Source organism: Oncorhynchus mykiss, chromosome 16, assembly GCF_013265735.2.
Source record: "Oncorhynchus mykiss isolate Arlee chromosome 16, USDA_OmykA_1.1, whole genome shotgun sequence".
NCBI classification, from domain to species: domain Eukaryota; kingdom Metazoa; phylum Chordata; class Actinopteri; order Salmoniformes; family Salmonidae; genus Oncorhynchus; species Oncorhynchus mykiss.
The window spans coordinates 273,834-285,000 of record NC_048580.1 but is presented as its reverse complement, the minus strand read 5'-3'; the positions used below and the strand labels follow the sequence as shown (position 1 = coordinate 285,000).

General features: G+C 44.0%; 1 protein-coding gene across 7 annotated transcripts in view; it reads left to right on the top strand.

Annotated features, from left to right (window-relative positions):
- Nucleotides 1–22: 22 nt before the first annotated feature.
- Nucleotides 23–11,167, top strand: part of LOC110491227 (kelch domain-containing protein 3) — a 95,158-nt gene continuing 84,013 nt past the window's right edge. For 4 of the 7 annotated variants that reach the window (XR_005036401.1, XM_036945887.1, XM_036945890.1 and 1 more), the window contains exons 1-2: nt 23–156; nt 6,091–6,157. The gene's annotated coding sequence lies outside the window, so the exon portion shown is untranslated. Of the gene's footprint in view, nt 157–192; nt 229–6,090; nt 6,158–11,167 lie in introns of those variants that run through there. The other 3 variants (XM_036945888.1, XM_036945889.1, XM_036945891.1) reach the window with 3 other exon arrangements.

Below are 11,167 nucleotides of genomic sequence, written 5' to 3'. Positions count from 1 at the left end.
TTGAACTGTGATTGACCACACACTTCAGCACAGTAGGTGGCGGAATGACGCTTTAACGTCTGTTTGCGGACCGCCATTTTGTCGAAGTCGGAGAAGAAGTCTGACACCGTAAACATTGCGTCAGGAGGCCGGAGAAGGGACCGTCTGGTTTCCAAGGTAATGTTGGTTACGAATAACGGTCGCAAATACATGTTCGTGTTAACGCAGAGTGAACCTTTTTGTTCATTGGTAATTGCAATTGTGTAATAGATGTGGGTCGTTAGCTGTCAAGTTTGATAGCTATCTAGCTTGCATAGCATATTTTGGATAGCTGGCTTGCTAGCTAGGTAGATAACGTTAATTTACAAATGGCCAACGTTAGATATCGTCATAGCTAACATCCTATGTTTTGGTCATGTTCAGTGTTGTCTACTAACGTTATATCCCAACTAAAGTTAGATAAGTTAGCTGGTTGGCTAAACTAGCTGGCTGGGTAGCTAGCGTAGCTACTTTACTAAGCTAGCTATCGTTAGCTGGCTGCTGTTGATACGAGGTGAATTGCTAACGTTAGTTAGTTGGCTGGTGAGAGGTAGCTAGGTTAGCTTGCACTCGCAAAGTTGACATTATTCCTGAAACTGTGTGGACATTATTTAATCAGTCAAACCTAACTGTTTGGTTTGCTACTCTAGCCAGAGGTTGGTAGCTTAATATGTTATATTTGTCAGACGGCAACAGATCATTGTTAACTATCCAAGTTAGCTAACGACTTTGACACTTGCACAAACGTTTAGATAGCTAGAGAAACTCAGATCTTAGCTAGCTCAATCATATTTTTGTCTGTCTTGCTAGGTAAGGAACCATTTAGATAATGAAATCAGTAACTAGTAGTGTTTTGGCATGTGTCTTGTAGTAGGGGCCTTTATCCTTGAGGTCATCTGGAAATATAAGGGTGTGCATTATTAGTCCTCTGAGGGTTTATTTATAAGAGCTGTTAGAGGTCACTGGAACAGCAGACACACTGGTTGAGAGTGGACCTGTCTGAGTCCTAAATGGCTCCCTATTCCCAAATAGTCCATAGAGCTCTGGTTTTGAGTGCACTATAGTAGTGCACTATATAGTGGAGAGTGACATTTGGGACTTATTCCAAGGGATATGTTTTTAGGACTGGGGGTGGGGTTTTTGGCAGTGTACCTGGTAGTTAGTCACAACTAGCCAGCAATGTTATGCAGAGGAGAGGGACATGGGGTTATGTTTTGAGGACAGGGGTGGGGTATGTTTTTAGGACAGGGGACTTTGTTTGGGCAGTGTACTTGGTAGTTATGTATACCTAGCTAGTTCTAGACAGATTGGCTAACTGGATCTGCATTGTCTATGCCAGTCAATTTCAGTGATCATCGCTTATTATTACCCAACTAGTATGTCTGACATTGAGAGACATCAGGGAGTATTGCACTCTTGTTCTCAACTAGCTTACCTGGTTAAATAAAGGTGAAAAAACAAACAAACAAAAAAACTAGCAGATGATGTCCAGAGCTTCTTGACATAAGAACAGCGATTACTCACCTCAAACTGGACAAAGATTTTTTTTAATTTTATGAGTCCAACGTTAAGGAAATACTGCTTTCTTGAGATCAGCCCCAAATCCCAGTCATTCACGGGAAGAAAAGACTGAGAAAACGGGGGCGGAGGTTGGGGTGCCATGTGAGAATTCGTAGGCGAGTGGGTAAACCACCACTACCATCAGTACTATTGGCAACATGCAATCATTGGGAAAATAAACTTGATCTAGGATTAAGTCTATCCTACCAAAGGGATATTCAACTAATATCTTATGTGTCACCGAGTCGTGGCTGAACGACGACATGGATAATATAGAGCTGGCTGGGAGGGGTGTATGTGTATTTGTCAATAACAGCTGGTGCGCAATGTCTAATATTAAAGAAGTCTCAAGGTATTGCCCGCCAGTAGACCACACTATCTACCAAGAGGAGTTCTCATCTATATTATTCGTAGCTGTCTATTTACCACCACAAACTGATGCTGGCGCTAAGACTCCACTCAATGAGCTGTGTAAGGTCATAACCAAACAAGAAAATGCTCATCCAGAAGCGGTGCTCCTAGTGGCCGGGGACTTTATTGCAGGGAAACTTAAATCTGTTTTACCTAATTTCTACCAGCATGTCACATTGAACGGTACCCCCTGTTTATAGCCTCGTTATTTCATTGTATTACTTTTTATTTTATTTCCTACTTTATTTAGCAAATATTTTCTTAACTCTATTCCTTGAACTGCATTGTTGGTTAAGGGCTTGTAAGTAAGCATTTCATGGTAAGGTCAACACCTGTTGTATTCAGCATTTCATGATGATAAGGTCAACAGCTGTTGTATTCAGCATTTCATGATGATAAGGTCAACAGCTGTTGTATTCAGCATTTCATGATAAGGTCAACAGCTGTTGTATTCAGCATTTCATGATGATAAGGTCAACAGCTGTTGTATTCAGCATTTCATGATGATAAGGTCAACAACACCTGTTCTATTCGGCGCATGTGGCAAATACTATTTGATTTGACTTAAGGTCATTAACCATGATGTTGAAACTGAGTAGACTGCAAACATTCCACTGGCAGCATTTCCCCCCAGATGGTTTTCAAAGAGAGAGGTCATATTGTCTGGAGTGAATACCTTTCCAGGCCAGACCTAGGCTGAAGCCTTTTCAAACTCAGAGTTTACCTTTTACTTCTTATGACAAATGGACTTAGTTTTGCATGATAGTCCCATATCTACAGAGTAGGAAAGTGGCAGTTAAATTGGTCTCCCTTCCCTCCCCTCTGCCAGTCAGTTGTGTTGTTGCTTCTGTCTACTTTCTGATGTATCAGTGTGCTGTTAACTGACTAGCTTTGAGATGGATTGTGGGGACCCAGAGGTTGCCCTGGCTCTCTCACCCAGAGGTTGCCCTGGCTCTCTCACCCAGAGGTTGCCCTGGCTCTCTCACCCAGAGGTTGCCCTGGCTCTCACCCAGAAACACACACACGTCTTGACTTCTTGCCATAAGGAAACACACTCTCACACATACTTCTTGACCAGGCTCTATCTGAACTACAGTCTGCCTTCATTGTATTACATCAAAACTTTATTGACCTGAAATGAGTATTGATTGCAGGTAACTAAGTATATGATGTTCTCTAGAGCGCATAAAAATAAGTCTGATCATTTAATCATTTGTACTGTTGATTGTGTCCACATTGATCGTGTCCGTGCTTACAAATACCTCCGCATCTGGATGGATGAAAAGCTGCCTTTTCTAAATCATATTGTTCACTTAAACTGCATCCAACAACTTTAATGAAGTGTCAGCTGCGTTCATACAGATGTCGCCATAGTCTACGACCGATAGGACTGTCAACTGAATAATCTGCTTTCTACTATTTAGCGAGAGGCAGGACCTTATAGAAGCTGCCATTTTTCTTCTCAGGTTCTTGACTAATCAGATCAAATTTTATTTGTCACATGCACTTAATACAACAGGTGTACACCTTAGAGTGAAATGCATAAGGACTCGTAAATAAGCATTTCACTAATACCTGTTGTATTTGGCACATGCGACAAATAAAATTTGATTTGATTAGTCAAGAAGCTGAGAAGAAAAATAGGCTGCTTCTATAAGGTCCTGCCAATAGTGCTCATCACCACGTTTTCTACCAGACAGTTGGTTGGCCCTCTTGGATGTCATCACCACGTTTTCTACCAGACAGTTGGTTGGCCCTCTTGGATGTCATCACCACGTTTTCTACCAGACAGTTGGTTGGCCCTCTTGGATGTCATCACCACGTTTTCTATCAGACAGTTGGTTGGCCCTCTTGGATGTCATCACCACGTTTTCTACCAGACAGTTGGTTGGCCCTCTTTGATGTCATCACTGCGTTCTCTATCAGACAGTTGGTTGGCCCTCTTGGATATCATCACCATGTTCTCTACCAGACAGTTGGTTGGTCCTCTTTGATGTCATCACTGCGTTCACTATCAGACAGTTGGTTGGCCCTCTTGGATGTCATCACTGCGTTCACTATCAGACAGTTGGTTGGCCCTCTTGGATGTCACGTAAGTTGATACATTGCTATGTTTTCATTTTATGAAGTCCTTTTACGAAAAGTCCCATTGTACCCAACATCATTACCAGGGGGTGAAACTTTCACAAAGCGTCAACGGTGTGCTTAAGGACTACCAGGACGCCTCTGAGTGGTCTGGTAGGCTGTGGCCACGTCTCTGAGTGGTCTGGTAGGCTGTGGCCACGTCTCTGAGTGGTCTGGTAGGCTGTGGCCACGTCTCTGAGTGGTCTGGTAGGCTGTGGCCACGTCTCTGAGTGGTCTGGTAGGCTGTGGCCACGTCTCTGAGCGGTCTGGTAGGCTGTGGCCACGTCTGAGTGGTCTGGTAGGCAGTGGCCACGTCTCTGAGTGGTCTGGTAGGCTGTGGCCACGTCTCTGAGCGGTCTGGTAGGCTGTGGCCACGTCTCTGAGCGGTCTGGTAGGCTGTGGCCACGCCCCTGAGCGGTCTGGTAGGCTGTGGCCACGCCCCTGAGCGGTCTGGTAGGCTGTGGCCATGCCCCTGAGCGGTCTGGTAAGCTGTGGCCACGCCCCTGAGCGGTCTGGTAGGCTGTGGCCACGCCTCTGAGCGGTCTGGTAGGCTGTGGCCACGTCTCTGAGCGGTCTGGTAGGCTGTGGCCACGTCTCTGAACGGTCAGGTAGGCTGTGCAGTTTTCAGAAGGCTAGATTTAGGACCACGCCACACCACAGAGCGGGATGACAGGCTGTGTGAAGGCAAAAGTTCTGGAAGGCTGGCTGGATCAGGACGGGAGAGTTGATCGTAGTTCAGAGTTTTAAAATACAACAGAGCAGTTGACTGATGTAGCTGGCACGGTGACTGATGTAGCTGGCACGGTGACTGATGAAGCTGGCACGGTGACTGATGAAGCTGGCACGGTGACTTCTTGGTGACAGGGGCCAGTATTTTCACGTCCGGATGAAATGCATGCCCAAATTCAACTGCCTGCTACTCATCCTCAGAAGATAAGATATGCATATTATTAGTACATTTGGATAGAAAACACTCTAAAACTGTTTGAATCATGTCTGTGAGTATAACAGAACCTATTTAGCAGGCGAAACCCCGAGGAGAAACCATTGTTGTTGTTTTTTTGAGGTCACTCTTTTCAATGCGATTTCATTGGGAATCCAGATTTCTAAGGGACCTTCTTGCAGTTATATTTATTTAAAAATAGTCTGTATGATACATTTCTCATTACTGAAACAGAAGTTCTCTCTACCGCAACTGGCCTTAAATTGTAGCGGTAAATGAGAATGGTGTTGCTGAGGATGAGGAAACTTAGCATGTTTTGCTAACAATAGAGAAGACATGATGACTAAGCACATTTTTATACAATGTACATAATTAGGCATTATTTAAGTATATTTTAATTGATTTAAAATGTTCTAACTTTTTTTCTAATTGTGGAAAACTATCTGTAATGATAATCAATAGTGTCGTGTACGCAGTCTGACAAGAGAATGTTTAACTTTTTAACTGGAGAAATATAAAGATATCTGCTTACCTGGTAGCCATCTTGAAGGTAGTGGCAGATGTGTTGCTTCATTCAAAATCAAACTTTATTTAAAATTCTGTGAGTGTGTGAACAGTCCTTCAAATGTTGTGGAGGTGAGAACGTCAGTCAGGGATACTTCGATTTTCCACTATCTTTTCATTATTATTATACATAAATATTCAGTTATTAATTTCTGTCATTTGAAAACATCTAGTAGAACATCCATTAATTTTTTCCAGAATATTTTCATTGAAATTACTCTTTGTGCAAGGTAGAGAACACTATTTTTATTATGATATTTTGTTATATTACTAACTTCCATGTTTTACATTTAAAATCATTACTTGGTATTTGAATGGTTTCACGAGAATGACCCGGGTAGACCTACAGTAGCTACAGTCTGGGATCTGGCAATGATGGTCATTTCAATTATTCAACCATTGATTCTGTTCTTGGATAATATATTGTAGAAATATACACCAAGGTCATTCTTTGCCATGCTTCATTTTAGGAGGATCAGAGAGTGACAGGGGTTTCAGCAGGATCAGGCAGCCAGGGAAGACCAGTCTGTGACAGAGGTGAGGTGAATTTTTACAAATAGAACACTTTATTCTCTGTGCATTAAACACTGGACAAGCTAGATGCTATTCTGACAAACCTCAAAAGTTGATTTGCAAACTGTATCAAGGGTTGATACAGGCTTTTCCCAATGACACCACATGTCGAACAAAAATGTGAGGTAGACCAGGTAGAAGCTGATGATGAGTAGATGCAGATGTTTGAATCCCCAGTCATGTTCATATCTCAGACATAAATTCAGTTTATGACCATCCCATAGAACATGCTATATGCTGGGTTTCGATGACCATCCCATAGAACGTGCTATATGCTGGGTTTCGATGACCATCCCATAGAACGTGCTAAATGCTGGGTTTCGATGACCATCCCATAGAACGTGCTATATGCTGGGTTTCGATGACCATCCCATAGAACATGCTATATGCTGGGTTTCGATGATGGCGCAGACAGACATGGCAGTATTTAAAAAATATTTGTGTTATTTCTTACATGATTAGCCAAGAATGTTTTTTTGTGTTACATACAGCCGGAAATAACTTTTGGATATCAGCGTGGTGGTAACTCTTCAGCATTACGACCATGAATACGACTTTCCCGAATTGGATCCTTTGTTCGTACCCTCCAGGGCAATTGAACTTATCCCAGAGGCTGCTCCAAGACGCCGCCGGCGGAGAAGCGGTATTCGAGGTGGATTTCTATTACTCGCTAATGTTCAGTCTCTGGACAATAAAGTAGACAAGCTCAGGATGAGGATCACCTTCCAGAGAAACATAAGGGATTGTAACATACTCTGTTTCACGGGAACATGGCTCTCTCGGGATATACTGTCCCCATCCATACAGCCAGCTGGGTTCTCAGTCCATCGCGCAGACAGGAATTAAGAACTCTCTGGGAAGAAGAAAGGCAGTAGTGTATGTTTCATGATTAACTACTGTGATTGTGACATACAGAAACTCAAGTCCTTTTGTTCACCCGACCTAGAATACCTCAATCAAATGCCGACTGTATTACCTCCCAAGAGGTAGTCACAGCCATTTATATTCCCACGATGGCCCTCAAGGAACTGAGGCCGCATTTATTGTAGCTGAGGATTTTAACAAAGCAAATTTGAGGAAAACTCTACCGAAGTTCTATCAACACATTGACTGTAGTACTCGCGCTGGAAAACCACTCAACCACTGCTACTCCCCCTTCCGGGATGCCTACTAGGCCCTCCCCCGCCCTCCCTTCGGCAAATCGGGTCACAACTCTATTTTTGTCCTCCCCCCTTCCTATAGGCAGAAGCTCAAACAGAAAGTACCCGTGCTTAAAGGTTGGTCACACCAGCGTTGATTAATCGGAATCCAAGCTTCAAAACTGTTTTGATCAAACGGACTGGGATGTGTTCCGGTAGCCTCTGAGAATAACATTGACTTATACACGGACACAGTGACTGAGTTCATCAGGAAGTATATAGGGATGTTATTCCCACTGTGACTATTAAAACCTACCCAAAACAGAAACCGTGGATAGATGGCAGCATTCGAGCAAAACTGAAAACATGAACCACCACATTTAACCATGGCAAAGTAACTGGGAATATGGTTGAATACAAGTCAGTATAGTTATTATCTCCGAAAAGGCAATCAAACAGGCAAAATGTCAGTACAGAGACAGTGGAGTGGAAATTCAGCAGCTCAGACACGAGATGTATATGGTAGGGATTACAGACGTTCTACAGACAATCATGGATTACAAAGGAAAAACCAGCCATGTTGCAGACACTGAAATCTTACTCCGGGGCAAGCTAAAAACCTCAAATTGGGCGAATAAGGTGAACACAGTGCCTCCAAAGCGGCCAGACTCCCAAGGACTGTGGGCTCTCGTTCTCCGTGGCCGACGTGAGTAAGACATTTTAAGCGTGTTAACCCTCGCAAATGACATCCCTAGCCGCATCCTCAGAGCATGTGGAGACCAGCTGGCTGGAGCGTTTACGGACATATTCAATCTCTCCCTGTCCGTCTGCTGTCCCCACATGCTTCAAATTGTCCACCATTGTCCCTGTACCCAAGAAAGCAAAGGTAGCTGAGCTGAACGACTATCTTCAGTCATCATGAAGTGCTTTGAGAGACTAGTCAAGGATCATATCACCTCCACCCTACCTGACACCCTAGACCCACTCCAATTTGCTTACCGCCCAAATAGGTCCACAGACGATGTAATCGCAATCGCATTGTCCTATCCCATCCGGACAAGAGGAATACCTATGTAAGAATGCTGTTCATTGACTATAGCTCAGCATTCAACACCATAGTACCCTCCAAGCTCATCATTAAGCTCAAGGGCCTGGGTCTGAACTCCACCCTGTGCAACTGGGTCCTGGACTTTCTGACGGGTCGCCCCGAGGTGGTGAAGGTAGGAAACAACACCTTCACTTCGCTGATCCTCAACATGGGGGCCCCACAATGGTGCGTTCTGAGCCCTCTCCTGTACTCCCTGTTCACCCATGACTGCATGGACAAGCACGCCTCCAACTCAATCATCAAGTTTGCAGACGACTCAACAGTGGTAGGCCTGATTAGCAACAACGACGAGACGGCCTACAGGGAGGAGGTGAGGGCCCTCGGAGTGTGGTGTCAGGAAAATAACCTCTCCCTCAACAAAACGAAGGAGCTGATCGTGGACTTCAGGAAACAGCAGAGGGAGCACCCCCCTATCCATATCAACAGGACCGTAGTGGACAAGGTGGAAAGCTTCATTTTCCTCTGCGTACATATCTCTGACAATCAGTTTTTATGCGCCACTCTTTTTAGTGTTATGTTGTCAGAGGGTGTAAGGAGGCCATCGTAAAGGGGACATTTGGATTTAGAGGCCCAACCAGTGACCACCTCCTAGCAGAGGCCCAACCAGTGACCACCTCCTAGCAGAGGCCCAACCAGTGACCACCTCCTAGCAGAGGCCCAACCAGTGACCACCTCCTAGCAGAGGCCCAACCAGTGACCACCTCCTATAATACCCTCCTAGTGTTGTAACTTTAATGTGTTACAGAGTTAATGTTTAAGTTTATTCTTTGAGCTGTATCTAAAGATATTTCTTTAGATTTATTTGCATATGTAATTATATTGGGTTGTGTTGAATTACGCTTTTTGACTGCAAGTCCCAGAATGCCTTGCGAGAGGAATGAGTGATAACGCGCCAATTATGTGCAGGTGCTATGGATTGTGGCTGACTTTCCAACAGCATCTTACCTGCATTGCTCTGTACCAAAACAATTGTTGTTAAATGTAACGTAAACAAGTATTCTTACTAAAATAAGCTTTCGTATCAAACCCGACGTCCCGAGTCATTACTAAGAAGTTAGTTAATCTAAAAGTTTGGTGCCGAAACCCGGGAATATGAGCTGCGACGAAGAAGTGGCTGAAATGGCTGAGGAGGAACGTCGGCATGAAGCAGAAAGAATGAGACGAAAGCGGGGTACCATTCGAGGCGCAACAACGCGGATTTTGAATCAGATTGACGTGGAAATATCCCAGTCAAATCCGGATACCGATCACTTGAGTACATTGTTGGAATTGCTATCCGCTAAGGAGGACAGTTTGTTTGAGCTCGATCGTGGAATTGAACAGTTAACGCCATTGGACGGATTGGAGGCAGAGATTGCATGCACGGAGGATTACAAAGAACGCATTATCATGCTGAAGAGCCGTGCACAAAGAGTGATAACGAAGAAACAGGACGTCAATCCACTACCAGCCCGGGTGAGTGACGCTAACTCAAACATATCACAGAGACAATCAGTAAGGCTACCGAAGTTGATTATTGAGAAATTCTATGGAGATGTCAGTATGTGGCAGGAGTTTTGGAGCCAATATGATACTGCTATTCACAACAATGATTCACTGTGTAAAAAAGAGAAGTTTACCTATCTGAAAACATATCTCACTGGACCAGCTGCAAAGGCAGTAGCAGGACTGATGTTAACAGACAGTAACTATGATAATGCAATCACTCTACTCAAGAGCAGATTTGGAAGGAAAGATCTTGTGATTAGTGCTCATATGTCAAAGCTGCTGAATCTCACACCTGTGAAGAAATCCTCTGATCTAAATGCATTGAGGCAGCTATATGATGAATGTGAAATTCAGATTAGGAGCCTGGAATCACTGGGTGTAGTGTCAGAAACCTATGGAAGCCTACTATTCCCAATCTTACTGCAGATGATTCCAGAGGACATAGCTCTTGACTATAGTCGTCAGAGGGGAGTAGATGATGAATGGAAAGTGTCTGAGATTATCAGTTTCCTACAGAAAGAGGTTCAGAGCAGGGAGAGAGCGCTACAAATGACAAGATCATACAACCAACAGAAAGAGAGCAAACCATGGAACAAGTCATGCTTCTCCAATGAAATGAAAACAAAAAGACCCAACATGCCCTCTGCTGCAGCACTGCATACAACCAGCCAGAAGGAACAGCAAACGTGTCTATTTTGTGACAGTGCAGACCACAAATCAGAAAACTGCACTGACTACAATATTGCTACACGCAAAGAGAAACTAAAGAACATGGGAAGATGCTTTGTATGTTTAGGACAGAGACACATAGCAAAATTCTGTAAAGTCAAAGATGTGTCATGTGCAACATGTGGAAGCAGACATCACATTGCGGTTTGTACCAGTAAGAGGAGGGAGGTGCAACCCCCTACTGTTTCTGTAGATGCTGTTGTTTCCTCAGTTATTCCCCATTCAGTGAAGATGAAACCAGATGGACAGAACACTGTGTTGCTACAAACGGCAAAGGCATGGGTAGAAGGCCCATCGGGCAGGAAGATAGCTCGTTGCTTACTAGATGGAGGCAGTCAGAGAAGCTTCATACATGAAAACCTTGTGAAGGGCTTGAAGCTACCAGTAATCAGACAAGAGGCACTCACTCTTCACACGTTTGGCTCCTCTGCCCCAGCAACGTCCCAACGCAACACAGTGAAAGTCATCTTGGAGAATGTCTGGGACAAACAGCAGAGAATAGAGATAGAG